At 30.6% G+C, this 9782-nt stretch overlaps 1 protein-coding gene across 2 annotated transcripts in view; it reads left to right on the top strand.

The window, feature by feature from the left end:
- Positions 1–1595: 1595 nt before the first annotated feature.
- The window catches only part of LOC119832624 (thrombospondin type-1 domain-containing protein 7A-like), a 61144-nt gene continuing 52957 nt past the window's right edge, over positions 1596–9782 (top strand). Inside the window, exon 1 of one of the 2 annotated variants that reach the window (XM_038356311.1) lies at positions 1596–1723. The gene's annotated coding sequence lies outside the window, so the exon portion shown is untranslated. The remainder of the gene's footprint in view (positions 1724–9782) is intronic. The other variant, XM_038356312.1, reaches the window with a different exon arrangement.

Genomic DNA, 9782 nt, shown 5'->3' with positions numbered 1-9782 from the left:
AATTTAGAAATAGATTCCTTTGAATCTCTACCATTTATTTATACGACTTTAATTTAGATAATTGTATTTTCTTCATTCTGATATCTTTTTACGTTCGATCTATATCATTCAAGATATTTTTTATATTATTTGTCATTAACAAACTCCCGAACTATACCTACGTCTTCTAAATATAATCAGATGTTTCTCCTATTATTTTATTTGAATAGAATAGTAGCTCATATGCTTATTCCGGATGTAATATACTTTCAGTAGTTTAAATTGTCAATATTGTTGATGGTGTTTAATATAATTATTCTATCACTTACACCCTTAATGTTAATTTACAGGCGTAAGGCCTGAAGAGTAAAGCAAGTGGTCGTAGCGTTTACCATCAGGTGACCTGCTACGACATAAAAAAGTATTCAAAATAATGTAACGGTTTTCAGTCAATTTTGAATATGACCATGTTATACCATTTTCAAACTGCGAATATTTTTGGCATGGGTAATTAATAGTATAAATCGATACTTTCTTTAATTAGTAAGTAATCTTTTCCTATTTTCCATATACATTTCTTTAAGTACAACATTCAGTATTGCCTGACTTAATGTTCGCAGTTCTCACAAGTTTATCAGGGGACTGGGACATAACAATTTTTTTATCTGTCCAAATGTTTTTAATCTACGCTATTAAAAAGCGAGTCTAATTCATGCATAGCCTCATAATGAAACCGAGAATCGGTTCTAATCATGAAATGATCAAAATTGTCGACGTTAGGCAAAACAAAGGTCTGAAAAGGGCGAGCGGTTTCCGGATGAAGCGCGCAGTATCGAATCCAGCCCACCCCTATAATCACAGAATCGACAGTCGACAGACGCTCTCTATATCATATATAAAAAGTCGTGTTAGTTATATTAACTTATAAGTCAAGCGCTTGTTTCCTTGTTGATGAGGATACTAACAATTGTAAATTTTAATAAGTCTAGTTCATAGCCAGATCGAGCCACATGAGCTAGTAGGTAACGTAAGCATATTCGGTATATATTAATATGCATAGTTATAAATAACTAGACGCTCGTCCCGGCTCCGCCCGGATAACAAAATTCCTGTTTTATCCCAAGAGAGCATTAAATCGGGATAAAAAGTATCCTACCACCCAAGTCAGTTCATACCCTGTCTGTGTACCAAATTTCCTCAAAATCCGTTCAGTAGTTTCAGCATGATTTACGGACAAACATCCAAACAAACAAACAAACTTTCACATGTATCATTCACTCCCTGTAACAAATTACAGAAATCACAGCATTTTAAGCAACACCTTAAATAAGCGTTTTTAAACGAAAATAATAAACCAACAGCCCTATACAGTTTTCAAAAATATTAAAATTCCAAAAATATTGAAATATTGGAGCTCATAGGCCATAGTTAACGAGCAGACCAAATCAATGTAGAGTCTAGGAAAAGCTACAAAAATCGAATAGGTACTCAATTCCAATTGTCATAAAATTATATATTCTATCAATATAAAAAATGATGAATTCAGATTTAGCACACCTGTTAGTTCCAGGCTGTATTCTTTGCAAGGGCGACGCGGGGAACTCAGTGGTCAGTGCTCTGCGCGCCGCGGCAGCACCCACACGTATACCTCAAATACAATATAATATATTGTTTAGTTGTGTGTTAGTGTTCATCGAATTATGTACGCGACAAGTTAGGTCGTTCAGCACAAATTATATATCAGGTACGTGACGCAGGAATTAATTATTTGCACACCGTAACGTGTCATCCATTGTTTGTAAATATTTTATTATAGTTTTAACGTGTTTTGTTAGTATCATTTTAGGCACGATTAATATTGAAATACCTAGAAATTTACTGTTGCCTGAAAGTACAAATATAGTCAAATATAAAATCCCCATACATTAATACTAACATATTTATAAAATTTGCAACCCGTTTGTTGCCATAAAATAATTAAGTTAGTTAATAAACATCCCTTAATTTGCCACTAAATATATTTTTTTCTAGTATTCTTCATTATAATATTATATGTATAGCAGTATCGAGTTTCCTTTGAAACATTGAATGATGAAAGATAACAATCCTTAGCGAGAGGCAGAGCTATTTATATACGGATCGATTCTGCGTGTCCCGGGGGTACACTTGCATCCTTTTGTATAGCGAATAGGATATTTATGTATTGGTATTTTTCTTTCAAATATTATTATAAATACTTTTCCTATAGCAAATTAAAATCTGAATTTTTGCTATTTATTTATTTTATTTCATTATATAATTACAGAACCATATTGATGTAAAAAAAAAAACGATATTTCTGTTACCGTGCCGTAATCAGGTAATAACTCTAACAATGGTAGAGTTAATCGATGAAAACCTTGTCTTTCTAAAGTAATGGAAAAGCTTTAAAATTAATACAGCCTATTATCAGAAAAATATAAAGATTAAATACCAAAAATTTACGTCTCGTGTACTGTCTCCATTCTTGTTTTGCAATAACATAAAATAACGGAAACAGCTTGCCTATTATATCTATTTGAATAATTTTCTATTTATAATATTTTTCTGTTTTTCACCTAATTACAATACGTCTAAATTTTTGGTCACAATTTTTATTTTACTACATTTTGACGTTTCCGTTAACAAGCAAATGTGGCTTATTCTCATAAATAAAATATATAACGCCATATAACACTGCTCTCACAATAAGAACGGGAATCCAAGAGAAATCCCTATACAATTTAATTATCCATAAGCCATTAAACACAATTGATTTCTGTTTAACAGTCGGTTTTCTGGAGAATGAAAAACGTTTCAGGATTGCTTCATTAAGCGCGATTCCATTATAACTTCAGACTTCCCAATTATTTGCTTTCCTCCTTAACGAGTGTACAAGTTATTCAATTAAGGCATCTGGATGTAAATTATATTTTCATTTATAGATTTTTGAATGATTCATCCAAAATTACGGTCTAAAATCCGAGATTCGATAAAAAATATGGAATGAAGTATAAGCGAATGTGTAAATGACACGCTATTTTAAATATTACTTATAACTAACAAATAGATATACCTACCCTTCTCAAAATTTTAATCTCCTTCTGATAACGTCTGCGGTTCTTACTAGTAGTCAGTGTAAGATTTTTCTCATACTGAGAATCCAATGTGTAGGAAATTTGGAGAATATAAAGCAATATAAGCAAAACAGTCTTCACTATCATACTCAGCGTAAACGATTCTTCAAAATAAAACATTGTTGCATAAATGCATTGCTGGTATTCAGTATGGATAAGATGGAACTGAAGTAATATCACTTCCCAGTAAATTCAAGTAAATGCCATGGATGTTATTTATTTCGCTAGGATCATAACTTAAAGCATAAAAATCTTATCGGCCCTGGGAAATAATGCTATTTTTATGTTCTATCCCGTTAAAATCTGGGGTGTTATGAAAGCCATATGATTTATGCCTTTCCCTCACTTAAAAATTGCTATTTAGGAGTGGTTTTGTGTAGTCCTTGTTCTAAATATATGACTCTGAGATTACTACTATTAGAAATTGATAATCATTTTTGTTATATTAGAGCGGGCAAGTAAGCTGAAGTTCGCCTAATGGTAAACGATTATCATCGCCCGTGAAAAAGAAGAGTTTGGACCATTTCAAATGCCATGCCGGCTGTTATGAGTTAGGAAATAAGTAAAGGATTGACGACGGATTAATGGAATGATGAGGAAAGGATGTGGGACTCCAGTTCTCTCACTCACCGAACGAAACACAGTAGCATTCGCAGTCTTATAATATGTTTATTTACACAAATTGAAAAATGATTGCTATCGTTTTCAGGCGACACGTAACACGTTGAGTCATTACGGAGCCGTGTGTCAAACGTATTAGTCAAACTGAATTAGTGATGCTACAGTAGAACCGCTCCATCGGGGCTATTAGCTCACATGTTGTTAAAAGCTCTGAACAAATACCATTTGGTAGCATAAGCAATCGACATAACGTGAACAAAATTCTCTAGAAAGTATGAATGTTTATATATTAATTGTATTAGAGTTTAATTTCAAATTGTCCGTTTCTCTATAAAGTCATATTCTGTAGTTTACACTTCCGTCTGTCTCATACAACTCGTATAACGTACTGTGAAACAAAGAACAATTAACAAAGCAATTCATTCAAACACGCGTTTTCTCAATCGATACGGTATTTTTATAATTTTGATAATATTTGGTAGAAAAGTATAAAAAAAAGTATTCAAATCTTCGCTGATATTTAGATTTTTACTTTATGTACCAGCACAAACACTTAAAAGGCTTTAATATCCTTACACAGAAACTATTTAATATAATCTATGTCCTACCTTGCAATCTAAATAATTGCATGAACTGATTGAAATTAATGAAATGTGAATGCAAGTTTACAATAAATGTTGTTAAAAGTTTATTTAACCTTTTTAATTTATTCATTGGTTTTTACTCGGCCGCACGTTAAGCTTGATCTGTTTTAAATGCTCTTTAGCATAGTTCACTGTGTTTTATGTTTATAAATCAATTGTTTATTAGCAATTGCAACATTATTATATAATTAAATTGAGGTAATTTTATTCTTAAAAAACATTTCATGTAAATTAAAACAGTAATTATCCTGTAAATCAAAATACATCTTAAATGAAATTTTATCAGGACAAAAAGTGAAAATATTTAATACGTTAAATACTTTTTTTGCTTTATGCTTGTTTGTTTGTAAAACAGCTTTTTTTAAAGAATGAAATACAATGATAATACACTCACTACATTACTTAGATTCTTATTGAAATAGTAGAAGGATACAATACCACCAAGACCTCTTTTTTATACAAACGAAAAGTTAACAGCATACTTTGTAGCCATGAAATATTTCGAAATACAAATTTTCTCAGCAAATAAAAACAAAAGAAAATGAGTAAACCACAGGTAATCGTCATCAAGCGGTGCTACGGTCGACCTGAAAGTTACCGCTCATTACGCGCGACCAGCCGCCATTTTGAACTAGGGTTGCTATAATATAACAGTCGTTTGCCCTACTTGTTGGAATTAAACCTTTTGTTTTGCGAGATTATTGTTGCCAGCGTTGTAATAAACAGTGTTACATGTTGTATAGTGAATAGTGGCTTGATCAGACAGAATAGTGGAAGAATTTTTCAGTTATGTAGACTGAGAGCAATATAATTCTGTTGATAAATTTTATAGCTATTATTTGCTATCCTAAAAATACTCCTAAGATGTATGTTTTCGTCTGAGTTTCATTTAGCCTCCTATTCCTTGTTTAATATTTTTAAAGGTTATTCAATAGTTAATAATAATTGATTTCAAATATATTAAAAAATCTAAGAATATTGTATCTAGGTTAGTAAATTTACAAAAGAAACCGGTCAATAGTAATCGACATACGTTTTCCATGTAAAGAACGTATTATTTCCCTTCTGTATTCTGGATTCTTATTTTTACATCAGATTCTTGTGCTGGGTCTTTTGCTTTATTAAACCTTTAAGTAGATTTTGGGCTACTTTCACCAATGCTGATGGTATCTCCGAGAAATGGTTATCAACCACCTTTGGACACGATTTTAAAAAAGTTTATAGAAATACGCTTGACATAACTTATCAGGAAGGTTTGAAGTCTTATTCTTTTGCTATATTTCAAATACATTTAAGCAGACTTGAAGGATGGTTGTTCAGTGTAAAAAACTGAGAATCAACAAAACATCATTATATACGAGTAGCCCTCGTTGATGCGAGTGCGGGAGGAGAGAGCCCTCCAGTAAAGAGGTCCTGCAATACCTCGCCCATTTGCCTCTCGACGTCACCACCAAATTAAAAACTAAAACCTTTGTAATTGAAAGCCTTCTATTGTTGTTGCCGGAAATGCTCGATTATTTAATGAATCGTTTAATGATTTAACGGCGGTAATTTTTATAATGAAGCACTGAATTGTAGTTAAGGACTACATTGTTTAGACAATTTAAATGTTTGAACGGATTAAATATTTAAATGTTTTCTTTATTTATTTAAAGTCAAGTAAAACTTAATTATTAACTTTTGTTTTTGTATTCCTTTTATACAGTGCTATATTTCTTTTATCAAGTAAGACAACTTTATGTATTTTAAAAAATTATTTGTAATAAATAAGAAACTATTATGATTATTATTACTTTTTGTTTTAGTTTTTTTATATCTACTGTACACTGGATACAGTTCTCTGTGACTGTTGCATATGATATTGATTTCTGAAAAGCTTAACATTAATTTCTTAACTTTTTAAAGTCAGCAAAGAGGTAAAAAACATGTTGTATTTATTTCAGTGAATACGTTCCTACGCTATTTTCATATTTGCTTCTCCGTTTATCGCTTTTTCGCAGTTTCCAGTTCAACTAATAATGCTCAACATTCAAAGAAAATTCATTTATGAAAAGATTTGTCACATTTCTCCAAGTTTCCCGATTCAAATGGAATTGAAAGCGAATGACAGTTAATCGGGAAAAGCATCTCTTTATATGAAATAGTAATATTACTAATTAAAATAAAATCGCAAAATATTTTCGTTGATTACTGCTAAATATAGCAGAAATGCAACGAATTCCTACAAATTTAGATCCTAAAGGAAAGTATTAAATAGATTTGTAGGAACCCCGGAAAATTTTGATTGTCAAAGTTTTTAATCTGTATAAATTTTTCAGTTCTTTAAAAAATATACCCAAAAAACATCTTTATACGAAAAATAACAATCGCGTAAGTTAAATTATGGTTGAACTCAGATGAAAAAATAAAACTAGACTTTACATTTTTCAGCATTTCAACAAAAGAAACGGCGAAAACGCTATCCCGTCCACATAATTGAATTATGGTGGACACGCAATTTTTTAGCCCTTTTATGTTTGCCATGCTAAATGGGGCTGCTATAAAAACTTATTTTAAACCTATTCTACAGTTTTCAGTATTTTTCTTAATTATCCAGTAACCGCAACGGTTTTCATACGATTAAGATTTGTGCATTACAACTTCATATTCGATTTGAAATCAGAGAAAAACATGTCGATTTTGTATATGCCGTGTCAAATGATATCAAACCCGTGTCCCGTAGGAATATCGGGATAAAAAAGTTGCTTATACTGCTGTTATTCCAGTTTTCCAGCTATCTACGTACCAATTTTCATTGCAATCGGTTCAGCAGTTTTTGCGTGAAAGATTAACAAACACAAACACACATCCTTACAAACTTTCGCATTTATTAGTAGAAAGCCGAGCACGCTTCCGAATTGGGTTAGCTCTTACTGGGGAAGCTACCACTTTTAACGCCCAGTTAACCATTTTACAATAATACATCCCTAAATAATGAAAATAAGAAATCCGCTAATATCTAGAATAAAATGTTTTTTCATTAAGAGAAGAATACTTCTAAACATTAAAAATAAATGAAATATATCCTAATAATTTAATCACATTATTTTACTTATTCTAAAAACAAACTTAACTACAGAATAATGTATAAGACAACTTCTATTTTAACTTATATGAAAATATAACTTTCTTTGATATTGCATCGCATTAGCCCAAAGAGCACTTATGTAAAAGAATAGTAAAAATTGTTTGAAAATTTCTCTCGAACCGTTTTATTGCTACGTTTTTACTGGAAGTAATAAAATTCTCTAGAAGCAAGAAGAAATTGAATTTTTAATTTTATGGACACTTTTATTACGCGTGTTACGAGGGATAGGCATAATTTTAATCTCACTTTTAATTTCATTGTATTACTGTAATGGTACTAGAAGTTACTACTAAAAATTTAATTATTTTCTATATAAAACACCAAAGGGGAGTTACCACCTTAGTTTCTAAAACGGGACAACAGACAAAAGACAACCAGTCGGTTGAAAACCTACTCTACTTATAGCAAAAATAAATAAAGATACTGTACAATTAAGAACCTCCTTCGTTTTTGGGAATTATATTTAAATTATACATATACAAATATAAGAAGCTAAATTCACATGAACTAACTGTAATACCTAGTAACTGCATAATAAATAAACAACTAAACCGTACTGATGCTACTCCATAATATTACTGAAAGGAAGAGGTGAATAATGCACAGTTCAGGTATTCACAATATAATTCACCATAACAATGGGTCGAGTGGTCTTTGTGACCGGCATATTAACTGAATGCCGAATAACGCTGGCAAAATATGGACGACATTTTAAACACAATCTCTCTACATTGATATTTAAGTACCTTATGGATAGATTTAAATGTCCATTGAAATGAGAAGAACACCCGATTTCTTTTACGATATGATAAATAATATCTGTACAAATTCGTGCGATATTAAATACTTGATATTTTTATTTAGTCAAGGCGTCTAAAAAATAAAATAAATAAATAATATGGTCAAAGCCATAACCCAAATGAAACCCTATTCCCTACTGCTGAAATTTTCGGAGATTATTTATATCTGTTACCGCCACAACAAACACATAAGTATATATAATTATGAGATATAATTGGATGAGTGTTCAATATTTTTTGTAATTGCTCTTACGCTTATTGGAACGGAACCCGTTGTGTCGCAAGTCCGGCTCTCTCCTGAACGATTTTCATTAATTTAAACTCATATATAAATTATAAAATAAATAGATAGAAATAAAGAAAATACAGTACTTACGTACTTATCAATACTGTAATTTTAGACATCAATGGTAATTTTAATGACTTCTCTTTTACAATTATAAAATCTATAGTTTATGAAGGTTTTTTAATACTCCTATGTATGTTTCTATTTAATTTATGCCAGCTATGAATATCTATTTATTTGCATGTCAAAATAATAAAAAAATCTCCACTTTTTACATTACTATCAGTATGTATTATTTACCACATTAAATACTCTCAGCTGTTGTAGGATACCAATTTAAAATTCATTCCTTTAAAACTTTATGTGAGTTAAATAACAATAAAGTTTTGAAATACATAATCCACTAAAACCCTTTCATTGAAGTTAATGTAAAAAGAAATGTTTCAAAATTGATTATCATCATTCAAACATTTCTGAAGGCATTTTCGACAATAACTTAAATGAGTATAATTACATCTCTCGTTTAATATTCGGCTTGGGGTGTGGATTTCTAGAATAACTTCAGTATTGTTAATTTAGCCCATTGTTTGGGAGTTTATCTATTTCGCCGAATTCTGAGCTTCTACCGAAAATTATTCTCACGCGGTAAGTTAAACGTACATTATGTATAACTGAAAGTTTCGGCTGTAAATTTAATGGGAACAGCGTCGGTCGTATTTATGTAAAACAATGGAAATTTTGGTAGCTGGATATTTTCTTAAAAGAAATTTGACATTTTTACAAATAGAAAATATGAACATTCGAAATTTAAATTGACGTTAATAATGAATAAATTGTAGATAGAGAGATATAGATAATGAATACATTGAGTTAGTATGTGGAAACTTGTGTATTGTATTGTGTTAAAATTATTATAAATATCATAGTTATTTCATTTTCTAAATTTGAAGATTAAAACACTTTTTATTAATATGAGAGTACATGTAAGAATTAAGGTTATTTACATAGGAGTAAAAATAGTACTAGAACAAAACACAAATTAAATCCTTCATATCTCATCAGTATTCTGATGACGTTTTGAATAAAATTTATATTCAATCCGACAAAGCAACTACATAACTCCGTTCTACGAGTCAATACAATAAAAGCACAAGCGTACCAAGCAATTTA

The sequence above is a fragment of the Zerene cesonia genome, chromosome 15, assembly GCF_012273895.1.
Source record: "Zerene cesonia ecotype Mississippi chromosome 15, Zerene_cesonia_1.1, whole genome shotgun sequence".
In the NCBI taxonomy this organism is placed as follows: domain Eukaryota; kingdom Metazoa; phylum Arthropoda; class Insecta; order Lepidoptera; family Pieridae; genus Zerene; species Zerene cesonia.
Note: the sequence above shows the minus strand (reverse complement) of the source record. Positions and strands in the feature narration are given on the sequence as shown.